This window comes from Myotis myotis, unplaced genomic scaffold (assembly GCF_014108235.1).
Source record: "Myotis myotis isolate mMyoMyo1 unplaced genomic scaffold, mMyoMyo1.p scaffold_m19_p_2, whole genome shotgun sequence".
Lineage (NCBI taxonomy): Eukaryota > Metazoa > Chordata > Mammalia > Chiroptera > Vespertilionidae > Myotis > Myotis myotis.
In genome coordinates, this window is record NW_023416324.1 from 126,998,076 (window position 1) to 127,019,369 (window position 21,294).

At 35.9% G+C, this 21,294-nt stretch overlaps 1 protein-coding gene and 1 pseudogene across 3 annotated transcripts in view; one reads left to right on the forward strand and one right to left on the reverse strand.

Moving 5' to 3' along the window:
• Positions 1-21,294, forward strand: part of CADM2 (cell adhesion molecule 2) — a 1,212,655-nt gene that overhangs the window by 447,462 nt on the left and 743,899 nt on the right. The window lies entirely within an intron of this gene.
• LOC118677566 lies at positions 17,893-18,830 on the reverse strand (annotated as a pseudogene).

Consider the following 21,294-nt stretch of genomic DNA (forward strand, 5'->3'; position numbering starts at 1 on the left):
TCTATTTTCAAAGCCAAGAATACTGATGTTGTTGGCTCTGTTCCTAATAGAGTAGAAACCTAAAAAAATGAACTCTACCCACAAATACCCAGAGATCTTTCTGGATTCAGCGACGAGACACAAAGGGATGCATGGGAGCAGCAAGTTGTGATCTGAAGTTCCAGGGTCACCCTGGAACCTGTAGAACTTTCCTTTTATATCTCTTTCCCCAACAATTTTCTTACCAGAGATCCTTATTTAGGTTTAAGGTACTTACCATGTGTTCCTAGACTCATCAGAGACTAGAGTCTAAAAACTTAAAATTTAGACACTAAAATCTAAGAGTCTAGAGACTAAAGACTAAAAGATTCTCTAGGGTCTTTCTCCCAGCCTGCACCTCCACAAAGGTGAAATTGTTTACTTTGAGAACAGGCTATACACTTTTAAATGGGTATTTCTTTTGGAAATAAAAGCTGAGTTGTAAGCAGCAATGACTTTTGACCACCTCCTCTTCTCACCACTGTCGGAATAGGACCTCAATTTGCCACATCCATTGGGAATGCGGAGGAGCAGTGCCCTTCAGGATGCCCAGAATGGCCTCAGCTAACAACTATCTCATTTCTCATTTCTCTAAAGGTTCTGCGGTTGAGTAGCTCATGGCAGAGTCCTAGGTGATGAACAAGAAGCCTCTGAGCCTCAGCCCACCAGAGAGATGCTAGGAGGATAAGATGTAGTTCTGAAGATGACTTGGTAGATTAGAGACCATCCCAGGGGAAAACTTGGTAGGCATATACGGAAGATGGCAGGGCCACATGAGCAAAGGATCCTAGGCTGCTCTGTCTCCACAGAGAATCATCTTCATTCAGAAGCACTTGGATTGAATGGGGACATTTTGACTCCACAAAATCCATAAAACTTTTAGAACGTGCCAGTTCCAGCTGATTTCTCCTGAGATCTTACAATTGGAATCCAGGTCTCTTAGTTAATACCTTTAGGGAGACACTTCAGTTCTTTCCTCTGCTGCCCACACTGACCAAATACAAAGGAGAGAGGGGGCCTTCAGAGAAGGGAGCTCCCTATGATTTTTGGAGGAAGGGTCAGAAAAGTTTCCTCTGTGGAACAAAGAAACTTTAAATCAAGGGAAAGAGCTTCACCCAAACATGTGAACCCCACAATTATGTACTGACATGCCGATGGGCAGGAAAGGGGATATGGCATGACACTGCTCTATTCTTCTAGGTTTTTGTTTGTTTGTTTGTTTTTGTTTGTTTAAAATTTATTTTTTTTTCTTTAAACACTTTTTAAAATTACAGTTGACATGTAATTGTATATTCATTTCAGGTGTACAACCTAATGATTATATAATTTACTAACTTATCACCCCAATAAATGTAGTACCTATGTAACATCATTCATAGTTATTACAATATTATTGACTATATTTCTTATGCTGTACTTGGCATTCCCATGAGTAGGCTATAACTACTACTTTGTACTTCTTAATCCTTTCACTTTTTTCACCCATCCCCTTCCCATCTGACAACCATCAAAATATTCTCTGTGCCTATGCGTCTCTTTCTGTTCTGCTTATTTATTTATTTATTTAGATTCAGTTGTTGATAGATATGAATTTATTGCCATTTTATTCATATTTTAATAACTTTTTTTTCTTAAAGAAAATCCTTTAACATTTCATGTAATACTGGTTTGGTGGTGATGAACTCCTTTAGTTTTTTCTTGTCTGGAAAGCTTTTCATGTGCCCTTTAATTCTAATCTTTTAGGTATGCTGTAAGTCCAGGTAGGGCCTAGAATGTCCAGAGCTCCAGGCTGGTCTTGGCTTCAATCAGCATTTTCAACTTCCCCAATTGCACTGCACATGTATCCATTTCTGTTTGAGCCTGCTGACTGCCACAAAAATATTTCCCTAGCTTTTAATGGAGCAGATGTGTAGTGATCTGCTGGTGCTGTCTCGATGCTTCAAACAAGTCCTAGGTCTCTGGTATGTATTGTTATGGTGGTTTGTATATTGAAGAACTGACATATTTCAGGGAGAGAAAAGTGCCACCCAAAAGATTTTCTGCTCATGTTCAAGTATCAAAAAATCAGTGAGAAGATTGGACTACTTACTCAAGCCTATGAATCCCTCAACTTGCTTGTGGTGGGGTCCAGCAATTTGAAGTTACAAATGCTGTGTTTGGGAGCACTTAATAAACATCTAAACAGGTTTTCACTTGAAGACATTGTAGACTTTCTCAAAAAAAGAACAGAAATGTGCGCCCCTTAATTTTCACTTTATGGATTAATGATGACTTGCCTTCAAGGACAGACAACTTCACTCAAAAGTGCATCAAAACCCTTCCAATCTCAGGTGACTAATACAAAAAAAACCACAAACAAACAAACAAAAACATCTTGAAAGCTTCTTGAATGATGTAGAACAACTTTAGAGGGAAGTAATGGAGGATCCGAATAAAAATACTCATCATAAGAAGATCTACAACCGTCTGCTCAAGAAACTGCAAGATGGAAACAGAGTGCAGGTACTGGAGGAACAGAAATGCCTGAAAACTCAAGATACATGAGTGAACAGGTAAAGAGAGGAGTGTAAAAACCTCGACTGAAACCATGATGAATGGCATAAGCTTGCCTGATGTCTTTAGAGATGATCACATGATGACCACTGGTAATTAGAGAAAAAGAGTAAGTTACAAAATGGATATAACTTAGTATATAGTCAGGATTTCATTTGAAGGAACTCACTGATGCTCTTAACTGTTTTTCTGTTTTTTTTTTGTGTGTGTGTGTTTTTTTTTTAAAGTGAAGAAAAATCATATAAATGAAGAGCTTAGAGGATAAATAAGCCTCCAAACATAGCAAGTATCTTAAGTCTCAAAAACTTCAAATACTGCCTAAAGTACATCAAGAACACAATGAAATTTCAAAGAAAATCAATTGAGGAAGAAATTCACTGCCCAGAAATAGACAGAAAAAAAAAATCCAAAGCAAATAGAAACATGAACTACACATATAGCAGAAGACATGGATGAAGAATTACAAAACCATTTCCTTCTATCAAAGCCAGATTTGTTTTGATGAGAAAGGTATTCAAGAAAGTTGAATGGCAGGTCTGTCAATTGAGAGAAAGCTCAATATGCAAAGAAAAAAAAACCTATCACAACAGACAAACACTAGTGAAAGTCAGGTTTAAGTTCTAGCCTTTTCCAAGTGACCCTTCTGCTCCTGCTATTTCACAGGCAGCCAACAGAGGCCTGGAAGTGTCAGGATCCCCTGGGTCATCAGGTCTCCTGGACGGAAGTGGGCCACGCTGAGAGGGCTCGGGGATCCAGGTGACAAGCAGTATTAAATCAGCTTTCACAACAATGGGTCCCTGAACAGCGGCAATCACAGCATGACCTTTGCCTGCTGGTGCTCTTTAAAAGGAATTTTGATTTATATTTTTAGTTCAACTGTTATTTAATTGATGCTGTAATTGGTCTTGTTGAAGTTGATAGTGGTATAATACCTTAGATAGTATTTTTCAAATATAGATTTTTTAATATAATTCTATGAATATATTATTTCCATTTTGTAAGATCTAATAGAATTAGGTGTATAAATGTTATCTAAACAATAATTGAAGTTTGACATGGATAGAGATGTTTAAAACAGTAAAGTCCATTTATATTAACAACAACAACATCATACAAGAAAGGAAAAAAAAAAACTCTTTGAGTACTAACACCAAACTAATCTATTTGAATCCTTAACTTATACATCAGAAATGTTACTTTTTTTCACAGAACTAGACATTTATAATTATAAATAGTAGTCTAGTATTTCACCACAGTGATAGCAGGAAGATTTTAAAAAAAAACAGATAAATTTATTTATGAGTTCAATTATTACTTCTATTTATGCCCTTTTATATAACTACACTAGTATTTGAAAGGACACTAAACTCAATAGGTTTACTCATATATTATTTATAGGCCATGTCCTTTATAGATTTTTGTCTTAGGATTTTTTCTCTATGTAGGGTATTGTTCTTCATATTTTACTTTTCTGTAGGTCACAAAATAATATTTTTCTCAATAAAATTTTGAAGCTCCTCATCTAAAAAAATCCATCAACTTGTTATTAAATGTATGAACTGGAAGGACTGACCAAAGTAGTGAAACAGAATGTCAGAACAAACTGAATTTGCAGTTTGAGCCTGAGAGCTCACCAGACGTCCTCCTCGGGACCAATTCATCTTCAAATACACATAGTCTTTCAAATAATACCTCACCATGCTGATGCCTATACTAGAAGCTAGGATCAAAAACTGTAAATCGTTTTGTCACCATGAGTTGTATGAAGCAATCAATCTCTATCCCTTGGGATAAGAATATTGTGAAAAAAAATGAAAAGAAAAAAAATTGTATTTCACTCATCATGAACTAGTGAATAACTTTCAAATTTTTGTCTTGTCTATATATATATGTGTATATATATATATGTTTATATTTATATATATATATATATTTATATATATATTTGCTAGGAACCATGTTTTCAGCATTAATATTTCTTCACAGTAAACATATTTGAAAGGCTAGGATGAAACTTCACCTTTTAAGATATTTTTGCTATATATTGGTAGTTATTCTGGGTTTTGATTTTCAGAAGTACTATGTTTCAAGAAAAGGTGCATGAATTTCTTTAATTATTATTATTTTTTGTATATTGTAGGCTCATAATGGATTTTTACTGCCCACTCCGTTAGGATTTTCCATTGCTTGAGTTATTTTTATGTGAATTAAATGACAGTGTTTTCTTTAAATTTTAAAGGTGCAGTTCTTCACTACATATCAAGCAGTGAAATCAAGTAGAAAGTGCATTGGATCAAATGCTTAAGTGGATCCTCAAGTGTTATTGCTCACATCCTCTCTCTCAAGGGCAGTGCTGCTTGTACCCAACTCCTTTGTAGTGAATGTGTATAGCAGTATATCTGCGCGTTTTTGTTGTAACACTTTTATGGAAGAACAGAACAATGACTTGGCCATTGAATGAGTAAGGATCTTTCTTGACATGCAATGTGTCTGTAACATAACATAGAGACATATTAGGGGAGATCATGTTCTTGATAAGGAGAATTTTCCAGTTTTGACAGTAACAGGAAACTTACTAGAAACATTTTTATTAATGCAATCAACTTAGATGTTATTAGACCTTCAAATGCATACACATCTATTTCTGTGAATATATATGTATTTTGTAATGTAGACATAATAGTGGTTTTTAGAGTTTTAACTTTTCAAATATTCCAAATAAGCAATACATTTATTCTTGTACCTACCACAGTATCCAAAGCTGTGATGTGTGTTTAGCTGAGCAGTGATAAGGACAAAGGCTGTGGAGATATGACATGCTAAACATTCATTGGATTAAAATAAATAAATCAATAGACAAATAAATAAATATTGTACTTTTTGCCAAGTTTTGTAACTGAATTATATATTGCATGCAAACAAATAAAATGCTCAAACACTGGCCTGCACTAGTTAAGATAGATATGGAATTTTACATGGAAAAAAATCAATAAATTTAGTGTCCTATGTATAATATACATTTTATATGTGGATAGATGGCATCCATATTTAAAATGTAGATATAAGCAATCAAATTTAAATATATGGACTGCACCTTTATTTAGTGTGGTAGTTTTCAATTCTTTTATATAGTTTATAAACTTGACTTTGCCTGGGAATTTTAGGAATTTGAAAGATTCAAGAATTTATCTAGGAAACTTTATGTTATCATTAGGCCATCCCATCTTTTCCCTCTCTTCATTCAATATAGCTTTCATTCTCATTGTCTGATGGGCTGTCTTTACCATTCCATTTCATCTGTTGGCCTTAGGGACTTAATGACAATTTTAGTGATTACTTACAGATTTGTATGCTGCATATGTGTGTGTACATTTTATATTCCTCATAGGAAATGATCAATAATGAAAAAAGAATTAGTGTTTTTAATAAACTCAGACTCTGAATAAGAGTAAAGGAGAATAATTAGGAAGTTCACATACATTTTCATAGAGTATGATGGAAAACATGGCCGATGATTATGAAAATTATTTGGTGGGGTTTTTGTTTGGAATAATTATTTGATTGTCCCAAACTCTCTATAAACTATAAATTTTGAAAAAAAGAAATCATGCCCTGGACAAGTTGGAGTGTTGTCGCATACACCAAAAGGTTGCAGGTTCAATTCCCTGTCAGGGCACATACCAAGGTTGCAGGCTGATTCCTGGTCAGGGTGAGTAATGGAGGTAACTGATCCATGTTTCTTTCTCATCTCTCTCTCTATCTCTGTCTCTCGCTCTCTCTCTTTCTCCCACCCCCTCCCCCCAAACAAATTAAACACACACACACACACACACACACACACACACACACACACACATCCTCAGGTGAAAATTAAAATATATGAAAACATATCCTTGGGTAAGGGTTTTTAAAAAAATCAAAATTTGAGGCAAATTTGAATAAAAGTATCCTTATTTTTAATTCTATTTTGAAATCCAATCGCTTAAGTTAAATATTTCTAAAACATAAAACTACCATTTAATTTGGGGATATCTACATTGAGTGGAATTTGATGGCTTTTTTCCATATTATCCTGAGATTCTAGTGGTATAAACTTTATAAATGTACAAAATTTTCTCTCCTCAGCAAGCTTGTTGCTTTACTTTAAATAAAATCCTTTACTAAATGTCAGCTCTTTTATATTTTGTTACTGCCAAAATCAAAGTGGGAGAAAATGGTTTTTGACCAATTTTGGAGTAATAAAAACAATTATCAGTTTAGATAGGTCTTCTTATTTTAAGATTGTATTATACATGGTAGACACATTGGATGTTTGGATATTGCTTCTGATAGGACAAATTATCTGAGAGTACGAGTGATAATCGGGAATAGCTAACTATTGTATAAAGCATTAATAAACATATTCAGATGTCTTCAGTAGTTAAATACATAAAGCTAAAGAAACTGAGAAACAAATTAGCTATTTAAGTGTTGCAACTGAGCATTCTGAAAGTCATATCAGAATACAGCACTCATTTAGAAAATCCTTAAATAGTTTCTACACAAAATCTCTTTATTTCATTATAGTACAGAAGATTTAGTGGCCTGACCTAGTATTACTGATTGATAAAACTGCAAATAATGTAATTGAGTCATTACCCTAACACTGTGCTAAGAGATTTATGTCATTCTCTTATTTTTTTCCTCATGTCATAGCTACTGTTACAGTGGTATTGCAGCGGGAGAAATTGGAAGCCAGATTATTTTTAAATATATTTTTTATTATTGATAATATTACAGATATCTCCCATTTTCCCCCTTCCTCCCCTCCTCCCAGCATCTACCCACCCACCACAGGTCTTCACTACCCTATTGCCTGTGTCCATGGGCTATGCATGTATATAATAATAAAAACATAATATGCTAATTAGACCAGACATCCTTCCCAACAACCTTCTGGATGGAGCCAGGGCTGAAAGGGAAGCCCGGGTCCCAGGTGCCAAAGGGAAACTGATGCCGGCAGCTAGGGGAAGGAAGGCCTACTCTTGCACGAATTTCATGCATTGGGCCTCTAGTAAGCATATAAGTTTTTGGTTTCTCTCTCCTTGTCCCCCCAACCCCACATCGAGGTATGCCAGTCTGTTCACGCCTCCATGCTTTGGGTCTTATTTTTTTGGTCATTTCATTTTGTTTATTAGATTCCACAAATACGTGAGATAATGAAATATTTGTCCTTCTCAGAGTGGTTTATTCTACTTAGCATAATATTCTCCAGGTACAGCCATGCTGCCCCAAAGGGTAGCGATCCCTCTTTTTTATAACTGCATAGGATTCCATAGTGTCAATGTCCCACGGCTTTTTTATTCATTCATCTACTGATGGGCACTTGGGCTAATTCCAAATCTTAGGGAGCCCGATTTAATTCATGGTTCCCTCTGCTGACAGAAGGGCAACTTGAACTCCAGTTAGTCAAACTTCAAATCTTCAATATTTCCATGATAACACTGCTTCTCTGATTCAAATTGCTTAAAAAATTAAAAAATCTATTGTTTTTGGCTCAATTGTGGACTGACATAAAAGTAATTATGAAACTAACATTCCTTCATAAAATGGAAAGCCATTTATGAGCTAGTACTTACTAAAACCTTCCACATTTTTAAATAGAATGAGAATGAACATCCTTGACTTCTAAATTTCTCTATATATGGGGCATTGGAAAATAGATAATGTCATTGCATAGTCAGAGGGAGACATTTCAGACATGTAGAGATAATTTAAAAATGAAATGACTATAAGAACAAAACATTTGCAAAAATTATTTCAAGTACTTGATATTTTAGGAACCATATGAGAGATAATTTTGCATCTTTTCCACTAAATTTTTATTAAGCTTTGTTACTGTATCAATCATGCATATGTAACACATATGGACTGAATCTTCTCAATTCCTCTCTGAAGTTATTTCACTTAGGATTTCATCATTGTCTTTGCTTCGGAAAAGAAATAATACAAGGAATATCTGAAGAATATTTACTGGCTATCTGAAATTTTTACTAAATTTAATTTATATCATAAACATTCATTTTCTTAAAATTCTATAAAATTACAGAAATGTTTCTTCACAAGGAATTCTGAGCTTTTAAAAATTAAACAATAATGATCAATATATTGTGTATTGTTTTTCAATCTTTCCTCTGAAAAATTCAAATCAAATTTAATATTTAGCTCTAAAAACAACTCTAGCCATGCATGGTTGCGTGTGTATTTTTTTTCTATAAATGTCAGAACTATATATTTAACTTCCTGAGTTCTCCACATATCCAAGAATAAACTCATTATATTCTTTTCCAAATCTCATTCTCCAGTGCTCTCCGTCTTAGTAAATGAGACTACCCTCTATATATGTAAACATCATTTATAAACACAAATTTTTTTTCATGCTCCATCACAAAGCCTGACATTTTTACAGCCTGAATGTCATTCACATCTTTCCACTTCTCTTGTTCTAGAAGCATAATCTCTTAACTGATAGAACCAACTTAGTGATCCGTTCCTTGAGCTCGGTACAATTTGGTTCCTTCCTATCAGTCCAACTCCCCTTTGTTTCACTCTCCACATAGTTGCTCATACTATACTCTGCTGACCATGTCTTTATTGAAGGTTTCCATAGATAACATATTCCTTTTTTCTCAGAGCCTTACAAGTTCTTCTACCATTTTGGAATACACCAACTCCTGACCCCCATCTTTATTAGTGAACTCCTCTTAATCTTTCAAAATGAAGTCAAGCATCATTTACTAAAAACAATCCTTTCCTCTTCATGAGATCATGCCTGGATAGTTTTTGGTCAGAAAGAAAGCTATTGAGCCATAATGTTTAGAGTTTCTAAAAAGGTAAAATTATCTGTAGTTGCTACCCCTTCCACAAGCATAAGGATATGAAGAATTAACAAGTAATAATTTCATGAGAAAACTGAGATAGTAGGATTGAAGTCCAAAACATATTGAAGTAAAGGTAGAAGAAAGATTACTCTTTTGGAAAATTTTGAGGGAAAGACTGGGGTAGATCATATACTTCAGGAATACTTTCTGTCAGGTGAATGGGATGACAACATGTTTGTAAGGAGAGTAGACAGATCCAATGCACTCAATATAGCAGGGAGAGCCAGAGTGCCTCACTCATAGAAAAATGTACAAAAACTTAGGTATTCAATTAGAGGAATAAAAAATGCACCGGAGTTTGAATGTAGAAAACCAGACAGCTAATAGTTAAGGTAACTTTAAAATAGACCTGGAATTGTCAGGCTGGTCTTGCTAAGTGGAAGAGCATTGGCCCAGGAACCAAGAGGTCACTGGTTCAATTCCCAATCAGGGTACATGTGTGGGTTGCAGGCTCGAACCCCAGTAGGAGGTGGGCAAGAGGCAGCCAATTTTTAATTCTCATGATTCACATTGATGTTTCTATCTCTCTATTCCTCTCCCTTCCTCTCTGAAAATTAATAAAAATAAATAATAATAAAAATATAGCCCTGGAATGGATGACAAAATTAATATTTTAAAATTCATCATGTCTTTTGTGTGGACCAGTTATTCCATAATTCTGAATTTGATATGTTTTGATTTTTGAGAAAGCATAAGGAATTTAAAATTGTTTTATGCCTCACAAAATACAGAGAGATTTTTTTTTCTGTGACCCAACAAGAGTTAGATTGTCCTAAGTCCCTAGTCTTGGAGATGCACACACAGAACAGATGCCAAAGTGATGGAGTTTTCCTCTTTCCTGTAAGTACACGAAGTAGCTGCTGTTCTGACAACATGGGTTTGGGCCTTTTCTCTCTCTTAAAAGCATGTATTTTTTTTCACATCTAAGGGGCAAGCAAATTTGAAATCTCTTTGAGGAGGTACCATTTTGCAATTAGACACTACCACAGCCTTATTTGGAGGAATGGAACAAATAGTTCATTCCATAAAGTTTAAAAATAAACAAGTACAAAATATTAGCTAAAAGCCAATTTGTGGCTTTCTATTATAACCTAAAATATAATTTGTTTTTAATCCAGAGACTCACATTATAAAGACTTATTTTTTGTAAATGGTGCAGAAGTCTTTTGGGCATTTTAAGTTATGGATATTTTACATCATTTTAGGTGAATATCCCCAAATCCTTTTCTAATCTTCTAAAAGAAGGACCTATCTGCTGTTACATGGTTTTATTTAGGAAAATGGGAACCTTAAATTTGGCAATTTTCCTGAAATTCAATTATAGTCAGTGTCATATGAAGCCCTGGGATCAAATGATTTGATGTTTGCGTTGAGTCCTAACAAATTTCAGAGTTGAGAAGAAGTTTGCCAGGAAGTTAAGGGGAGAAACGTTACTACAGAGATATAGACAGGCACCACACATTATAAAGAGCCTTTGGTGCTATACCAGGAAATGTGATTTTACATTGCAAGTCATAATGAGTCACTGGAGGTTAAATACAAGAATGATATGATCAGATGTGCATTTTACAGACTAAGTTGGGAAGCATGGCGGAGAAAATAGAAAGAAAAGAGAATAGAGGCAAGAGTCCTGTTTATGGACTGCTGCCTTAATTTGAGTTAAAGATGACAAAGCCCATAGTGAAGACACTGACATTTAATGAAGCTATATTTATAAAATTACGTAAACTGATAAAACCTTGTGAGTAGATGTAAACATTGCTGATATATCAGAAGCTAGTGGGCTCCAAATTCTCTACCTGAGACAATTATGTTTCAGAGAAAAATCAAGAATTGGTGTTAGATTTGAGAGTAGAAACTGTGTAGATACCGACATCCTGTTTCATTTCCTGAACAGTTTGCATACATATTCTGCACTAGTGGCATCCCCTTCTCTTTGTTTGCATTCTCCCTGGTTTAATCATCATGAGTTTGATATGTAAAGGAAGAAGGACAAGAAGGAACACATCACCAAGTGTGATGCAGCAGTTAAAGATAGTTAAACAGAGCTATTCCAATTTAGATGTTCATTTCAAACCCCAGTTAAAATAATTAAGTACATAAGTGTGTGCATTCATATGCATACCACCCCCGAGGCCCATCATACCCCATGATCTGGAATCCTAATTCTCACCACATGACTTTTAAAGAATGGCTCTGTTTATTCTAGAGTCATGGTGAACTAATTTAATGATCTTCTAGCATTAGGAAAGCTTTTAGGTAAATGCACTCTATAGCATTGTATCTGATTTCACATTCATTTCCATTTTATGTCCATCTCTTTTTTTCCCATTTTGTTATATGATGATGTTTCCCATACAGCTCACTTTCAAACACATTTGCTATTTTTGTGCAATTTATATATGCACTATTATTAGATCTCCATAATTTCATATTATCTATGCTAACTGTGGAATTTTAATAGACTTTGGTTTAAAACAAAGAACAAGATAGAACAAACTAGTAAAACTATGTGACATATGTTTCTGCCAAAACAGTTAACTCCTTTGAGAACAGGTTACTTTAAGCAATAGCCATGCTGTAGACTAAAGGGACATTCAGAGTGAAGGAGGGGAAAATAATGTTTTAGAGATTTTTAAGTACATCATGAATTAAAGCTCTTTGTTGGTGATAGTGACAGACAAGAAACAAGTGTTCAGAAGAGATATAAAGCCTCTGCTTCAAGAAGAATATAAATTAGCTACGAAATAATGAGACAGACCATAAAGGAACAGCCTCAAAAAAACAGATCCAGTGACCTATCTGGGGCGGGTCAGATAGTCTAATTTTAATGGCAGACAAAACTGGGTAAACCAATAGCCTGACCAATGACAATCCCATGCAAAAGGTGCAGAGGTGTTGTTTTCCAATGCAAAATATAACTGTTCAAGCAACACTTTGACAAGGGCACACTGAAGTACAGAAATACATTCTGCCTTTGAAACTGTGTTATATCGTTTGACATGGTATTATGAAGACATGTTGTGGTAATCTCATCTGTCGGATGAGGGTTGATTCAGTGAAAAGCAATATGATTGAGAAAAGAGGTTACTCTTGACTCTTGTTAGAGTATATAAAGGCTTAGGAAGCTAACAGAAGGACAGGGGAAGATGAATTTGTACTGAGCTGCAATAGAATTCATGAACATGACTAAAAATAATAATAATAAAAAAACCCATGCGTGCTTAAATGGTCATAGAAACTTCAAAGCTTAGAATTTTTATAGTATTACTATAAATATCAATAAAAGTTCAATATACTTTAGTATACCAATTGATATATTTTGATGAAAAAAATACCTGTTTAAATAAGTAGAGCCATTCCCCCTCACCCTGAGAAATTGATCACCAGATTGTAGATTAAGATAAAAATATCGAAGATAAAAAAGTTGTAGATTCTCATACTGAATGGCATCAGAAATGTAGTTTAGGTCCAACCCAAGTGTTGTGTTGGTAAATATCTAATAACCCTCTCTTTTTTTTTGGGGGGGGGGAGACCCTGATTTGTAGAACTTCCCAATTTTCATGGTTAAGTATTTCAATTTTAGCAGTTTTCAAGCTAACAACTTTTTTTTTTTTTTTAATTCTCACCCAAGGTTATATTTTCCATTGAATTTTAGAGACAGTGAAAGGGAGAGGGAGAGACAGAGAGAAGCACCTATGTGAGAGAGAGACACATTGATTGACTGCCTCCCACATGCCCCCAACCAGAGCGAGGAGCCTGAAACCGAGGTATGTGCCCTTGACCAGAATAGAACCTGAGGACCTTCAGTCCCCAGGCTGATACTCTATCCACTGAGCCAAACCAACTAGGGCTCAAGTTAACAAATTGACATCATTGAACACAGCATTGAGAAGTGATGCACACATTAGGCTTTCACAAGCCAACTCCAGTTAACCATAGAACTTTGGGTAAAAGCATCATCTCAAGAAAGATATCGTCCTGTGATTTTCTGTAAGAGGTTTACAAAGAATAGGAAATTTATAATCAGAAGAATGTTATTGCAAATTTAGTTTCTGTATGTACTAACTAAGGGATTTGGAACAATTTAATATGTGTTGGATCTTAATTTCCTTATCTCTCAAATGGGTTGTTGTAAAAAGTTTATAAGATTATTCATGGAGAAAATATTTAGAAATGGTAATTTCCTGTTCTAAATGTGTTTTTATATAATTTTAAAACAATTTAATTCTATTGCCTATAAGTCAAAATTGAAAATATATAGTGCCTGAATTCTACAATTGTAAAACTGGCAGAGTTCTTAGGGATGGAAGGTCAACAACCAGAGCCATCAGATTGTCTCCTAATGGCACATGGCCAGTTTGTACTGAGACTACAACTGGGCTAGTTCAATTTTCTCTCTATCATGCTCTTGTATCACCAATTTAATGGAAAAGTCATATTTAAGTCAACCAGGTACAGTCTCCAATAAATGGACAAGTGAAGCTCTAGTAAAGATAAGAAATATATTTCACTGCAAAATTATTGTCCTCCTGAAAACAAAACAAAAAAGAAAATATGCAATTAAGAAAATGGGGTTAATAGAAAACTTGCTTAAGGTCAAATAGTACAGGCAGTGAATGAAATGTATCACACTACAATTATGCATAATTTGAGAAAGGGTAGTTATAAGCTTCAAGATAAATGTGGGTTTTCTTTACTAAAACACTGATTTAAAAATGAGTTGTTTCCTGAAGAAACCCAAAGTTTTTTGAGCCAGCACAAATCTTTATCATTTCATTTTAGCGACAGTAATTTACTTTTTAAATGTGTATCCTTTATATAGACACATGTTAAAAACTGGTACATTTTCCTTAGTTTGTTCATATGATTACGGTAAAAAAAGATGCATTTGAAAGAAAATAAAATGGGCAAAATTAGTGAAAACATTGATAGAGATGTTTTTATTTTGTCATACATGTTAGTATAGAAACCCAGTTCTGTTTTATAGCTTCAGAAGCTGGCTAGGAAATTGGATAGCAATTTTGATATACTAATCCTATCTAATAAAGTTGGAATATGTTAATTGACCCTCACACTGTTGCAATGATGGTGGTGCCCACAGCCAATAAAAAGAGAATATGCTAATTTACTGCCCCGCCCTCAAAGATGGTGGCACCCACAGCCACAAGATGGCTGGTAGGGGAGGGCAGTTGTGGGCGATCAGGCTGGCAGGGGAGAAGTTAGGTGTCGATTGGGCTGGTAGGGAAGTGGTTAGGGGGTGATCAGGCAGGAAGGCAGGCAGGCAAGCAGTTGGGAGCCAGCAATCCCGGATTGTGAGAGGAATGTCCCACAGGGATCGGGCCTAAACTGGCAGTCGGACATCCCCCAAGGGGTCCCAGATTGGAGAGGATGCAGCCTGGGCTGAGGGACAAACCCATCCAGTGCACAAATATCATGCACTGAGCCTCTAGTTTATTGTATAATAGGGCATGATCATAGCTGGTCATAGCAAGTCCTTTAAGGCATCCCCTTTAACTATAATAATGCCCAAGCTAATTAGCACCAGGGTGAATGGCCTTCACCCAAACCAAAGACTCCAACAAGAGTTAAGAAATAAATGAAGATGGTATACAAAAATCTGGCCAAGGTAACATCTTCATAAGGAAGAAAAAAATACTTGAAAGGAATAACCTTTTACAGACATGAATGTGGCCATTCAAGTGTTCTACAACTATATAATTTTGATACATGCACTGAAATGTTATTTTTATATGAGTGAAACTAGAGTCTGGGGGTTGTTTTCCCCAAATTTCTGAAACAGTTTAGGATCTCCTTCTCTCTCTCCAAACTATACATGTTGATGCCCCATTCCCATCTAAGGGAGCTCTCCAATAGCTCAGGCTCAGTTCTTTCTGCTGCTAAGCAATCCAGGGGTGGCTTTGATTTACATTTTTATCACAGTATTTTTTAAGCTGATATTTTTAATAAGCACTTTTCCAGTTCCACTATGGATTTTTTGCAACCCTCTCAAGCTTTTCTTATTTTCTACGTAAACTTTACATTGTCGGTCATTTCTCATAAATTTCTGAAGCTTTTCTTTTTCTCTGTGTTATTTGGGAAAAAGTGGGATGGAAATGTGGTATTTCCTTCAAGTACAGATATTAGGTTTATATATTAGAACTATACCTTTTCCTGAGAATTCTACCTAGTGGTCTTGACTATTCAGCCAAAAAATCTTATTTGCCGCCGTAACCGGTTTGGCTCAGTGGATAGAGCGTCGGCCTGCGGACTGAAGGGTCCCGGGTTCGATTCCGGTCAAGGGCATGTACCTGGGTTGCGGGCACATTCCCAGTGGGAGATGTGCAGGAGGCAGCTGATCGATGTTTCTCTCCCATCGATGTTTCTAACTCTCTATCTCTCTCCCTTTCTGTCTGTAAAAAATCAATAAAATATATTTAAAAAAAAAATCTTATTTGCCTGAAGAATTAGGGTAAGTTGTTCATATGCTTTTTAGTTTAAAACAGTAACTTGTGAAAAATAGAAATAATATCATAACGTGTTAATGCCTCCACTATTTTACCAGACAGTTTGTGTATGAAATTAATTTTAAAGAATCTCACTCTGACTCTCTGAGAGTATATATATATATATATATATATATATATATATATATATATTTATCAGACCTGGAAACAAAGGTATTTTCAAAGGCTTTTAAAGAACCTGTTGTCAATTTGCTTATATATTGTATCATCAGGAAATGTAGAAATGTACTAAATATTTGAAAACATTTACATATATAACTAAGGCCATGGTTCTCAAATTTACTGTACATAAAAATCACCATGATTTGTTGAGCATTGTTTGTTTAAACGCATTTCCAAGGTCCTCCCACTCAAAAATTCTCATTTAGGAAAGCTTACAAGTGGGCAAATGTCCAGCTTTGTAAAATCTGGTCTAGGAAATAGTAGTCAATGAAGAAGAAAACCACTAATCTCTTTTACTAATCTTAATTTTCCTGCAAATAAATTGACAAGATAAAGTAATTGATAAAAATAACTCTTAGATTCTTCAGGAACTTTTACTCTGGCTTTCATGTGACAGTAGCAGTATATTTCAAGACATTTAAACACACTTTATTAAATTTCACCAGCATTGCACATTTTATAGCACGAGTTCATGGGAGCTATTAATTGCATTTCTGAATACAAGCGATGTACTTCAAACAAAACTTTTGCCTAATGCCTTGATTTTAAGGTTATGATTTGTATATAAATAAGGGACTGAAGACTCATCTGCAGGAGGATCAAAGCTAATAAAAGAAAGTCGTGTTGTCAGCATCATGCATACATATATTAGACTTTCTCTTAGGGATAAAGCAACCAGAATATTTAATTATTGCAAATTTGTGGGGGGAGCAGCATATAATATATTATTTATTGTGGCATTTCATGCTAGATTAAACAACATCACAGTAATGCTGATGCCATTTAGAAACTAAAGAATGGAAATAGAACTCTGCAGAGGACAGAACATCAGCATGAATCTTGGTTTATAACAAAACAATTCTTTGCTAAAAATTAGCGTTTCCTATACATATTTCCTTATAAAATAGCTTAATGAACCCTAGCCCCCAATGTAACATTTTGCTCTTTTATAATATGAATGAAACTCAGATGCCAAAAATTCATTTTAAAACATAGATATCTCTGATTTTCAGAGTTTTCTATATTATAAGGTTATTTCTAATTGTAGCAAAGGATAAACATAATATTTAGAATATTTTTTATTATCTGATTATTCCTGTGCTTTTTTTTTTCCCTTTAAAGATGTTTTCATTGCCTATGGTGCACAGCTGGTATTTCACATTATCTCTTGTTCCCAGATGTCTGGGGTGGGGCTGGTCCCAGGGAGGGACTCCTGTTGAGGGTCCCAGTGCAGTACTTGGAGGGGAGAGAGGGGAGTGTGGAAAGGGAGTCTGGCTTTACCTCAACCACTCTGAACTCAATTGTCCTGTCTGTGCCTCAGTTTCCCTACTGGGCCCTGGGAAGGTCCTGGGGAAATCATCTCCCTCACAATGCCCAAAATATCAGGGGACTGTGGCCTGGCCCTTTCCCAAGGGAGTTTCTTCCCATCACCCACCTCCACCTTCTCCACCCCGAAAAAAAATACTTTCATTGTGTTAAAGCTGCCTGAAACTTCTGTGGGTACAGAAACCACAAACTGATCAGCAAAGAAAAGGGGAGATGGGCAGAAGTAACCGGAACCCATTTGGGGCCTGTATCCTTGTGTGCACAGGTTTCTCCCCCAGCCCCCATCTTGGCCCAAAGCCTGCTGAGAAATTTGCTACCTGGATGTGCCTTGGCAGGGACCCCCATCATACACACATCTCACATCTCAAGCTGGCCTTCACAGAACCTTACACATAAAAAGCAAGACAAAGACACAGAAAAACTTGAAATCGGGAGATGATGTGGGTAGACACCATAGTAGGGGTGTACTCTGGGGCCTTCCCTGGGTTCGGGCAATAACAAACTGAAGCTTTGTTGGCCACTGGGCCTTGGGAGCAGTAGTTGGGATTATATATCTGCAGGCCCAGGCCAAATACCTGGCTGCTCTGGTTGGTGCCCTGTGTGCAGTCCATCTTCACAGACCTGTAGGAGTTGTCGCACTTGTTGGTCCCCAGCTTGGTTTCATAGACATGCCATCAGGTCCCAGGAACCATCATGCCCACCTGGCTAGCACACTTGTTGGTGCTCATTTATGGGCTGATGGTTGAGTGGTCTTGCGTGGCAGGTTATGGCTCTTGGGGTCATACAGATGCCTCCTCGTGCCATAGTCCATCATACATGACTGACTGGTACACTTGGCGCCTATCTGGAGCTCGATGACACACTGGCCTGCTTCATGGTGGCATTCTGGATGTTCCACTTCTGCTTCTCTGAGTACCTGATGCCACTGTCCATGCCATTCTGCAGACCCTTTGTCTTGGCCTTTCCTGCCAGAGTCAGAAGAGACACCTGCACCTGCATCATGTTCCCTCCCTCAAACAGGTCATTGGCCTCAAACAGGTCCATGGAGTTCAAGCTGTGGCCTTGATGAAGTTAGAGCAGTTTTCTAGCTGGTGCCAGTTTTGCATGGAGTGGTTGATCAGGTGGTCTGAGCCTGGCTGGAGCTTATTCATGAGTGTGCAGAGGATAATTTCATCCTTCAGAACCGGAAGTCAGAACCTATAGGCCCGTGAGTCCCTTAGTCCAGCGGCAAAGTTCTGCCTCCTACTGAAGGTCCTATTTGGACAGAAGCTCGTTCTTGACCTTGACCTTAGGAGAGCCCTTTGTTGAACTGTGTGGAGCTCATGCCAGCTGTAGCCATGGCTGGACCAATGACCTGGTTGGTGAGATGGTGAGGTATCTTCTTATGCTTTTGATAATAGCCATTCAGTTAAATTATTCTTTATTTACCAAAAGGAACAAAGATAATTATATGTACTAACTCACAATATCTTCCATTAAAAAGCTTAAATACTGTTCGAGGCAAAAGACCTCAGATGCATGGAGATAAAAGAATGAGTTCAGCATGATACTGCAGAAATGTTAGAAAATAGAAAAAAAAGTTACATATTCACAATAACATAAATTAGAAAAGTGTTATTGAACTGGCCTCATGCATGTTATAAGTGATCTTAAATTGTTACTGCCTTTTAGAGTTCTGCTTTCACCCCTAATCCCTAACCCCAATGGGCAATGAGAACAAATAAATCAGGGTGCCGCTCATAGCAATGGAGAACATTTGCATGGAGATCAGGATGGGCTGAAAAGTTTGTTGGTAATTGAAGAGCTTAAAAAAATCATTTGATGCAGTAAGGAGAGAAAACAATAAGTTTTGAGTTTTACATTTTAAAATCGTAAGTTAAAATTTGTATCATATAGTTTGTCTTTACTAGCTATTACATATCGCATAGACTATTAAGAAAAGATCAACATGAAAATTAATTAAATTTACTTGCCAAACCTATTTGCAAATCCTGCCTTTTATTTAATTGTTGTTCATTCACACTATACTCCAATTTCTCACCGCTCTGGAGGCTGAAAAGTTCAAGATCATGGTATTGGCAAGATTTTATCTTGGACTTTCCATGCTACAGAACTGTGAGAAATAAATATTTGTTGTTTAATTTACCCAGTCTATGGAAATTTGTTATAGTGGCCTGAGCTTATTAAGACAAGTAGCAAGGTACTGGAACCTCTACTATACCATCTTGTTTTATATTTTCATATAATGACAAACTTTACTAGAAGTAGTCTTTATCATTTAACTAAAGGCCTGGTGCATGAAATTCGTGCACGAGTTGGGTCTCTAGGCCTGGCTGGTGATCAGGACTGATCGGGGCCTTCTGGCTGCCGGCCAATGCCTTTCTTCATTCCATGCTGCCCCCTTGTGGTCAGCGCACATCATAGAAAGTGATAGAACTCCTGGTCTCCCCGACGAACTCCTGAGGGGACATTTTGCATATTAGCTTTTTATATATACAGATAAAGAACAAGTCTTAAAGACATTATAGTCCTATCCCAAATGGATTTTAGACTGTCTTTACCAGTATCATGTAATTTAAAATAAAGCCTAACCAGGGGCTTTTTAGGGCAGTGAAACTATTCTGTAAATATTATAATTGTGAATATGTATTATTACACATTTGTTAAAAATTTATAGAATATACAACATAGAGAATGAACTGGTGTAAATTATGGGCTTTAGTTAATAACAATGTATAACTCTTGGTATACCAATTGTAATAAATGGACCGCATTAATGCAAGATTTTAATGAAGTTTAGGGGTATATGGGGATCTTTGAACCTCCCTCTCAGTTTTCGGGCAAATTTACAACTACTTAAAAATAAATTATATTAATTAAAAAATTTAAGCTGGGTAAGAGTTACTTTTCCCAAGTGTTAAAGGTCTATTTTAGTTGAGGGTTTGATCCAACTTTTTAATGATTCTTTCACTGGCATTATATTTTAGTCTGCATCATGATTATTTAAAATTCTAAAATACATGACTTGTTCAAATTTCCAGTGAATTGAAAAACTTCTGACAATCAAAACAGTAAGGAATAGGGTAAAAAAATTAACTCAGATTTAAAATTTAAACTTCACTCTCCCTCACTTCAAAATATTGTTTTCAGTGGGAGCTGGGCATTACTTACATGGTCAGAGAAAGCTGTTCCTTGCTGATTATTTAAAAGTAAAAGATGTTAAGATAGTGACTATTTAAGAAGAGCAGAACATATAGTTTCTTCATCTACACTTAAAAAAAAATCAATATTATGGATATATTTGACCCAGATCCCTAACTTTTAAATCTTACTGATTCATTTTGAGAGAACAAATGAGAAGGGCTAAAAAACAAGGAATAAAAAATTATAAATTAGTACAATCAACAATTTTATTGCCTGTTATTTTATATTGGCATGTTATATGGGTACTCATATTTTTACATCATCAAGACTAATGTACACCATTCATTTATGACATAATACTGAACTTATGTTGTGACTAAAACAAGGGGATAAATATATGTCTCACTTAGTGATATAGGCTGCTATTTTTGTGTTCTAGAATGTCAAGTTTTAGAGATACCTTTGAGTCTTGAATGTCAAGTGATAGACATTTAAGCTGCATGGGATGAAGACTCATTTTTCTCCCATTCTTATGCATGGATTTCCTCTATCGTATCATGACAGATGCCATCTAGCATTTCCAGCTTATTTTGCATGTGCATTGGGTAGGTGCAAAAAAATTTAGGACCCATTATAGAAATACT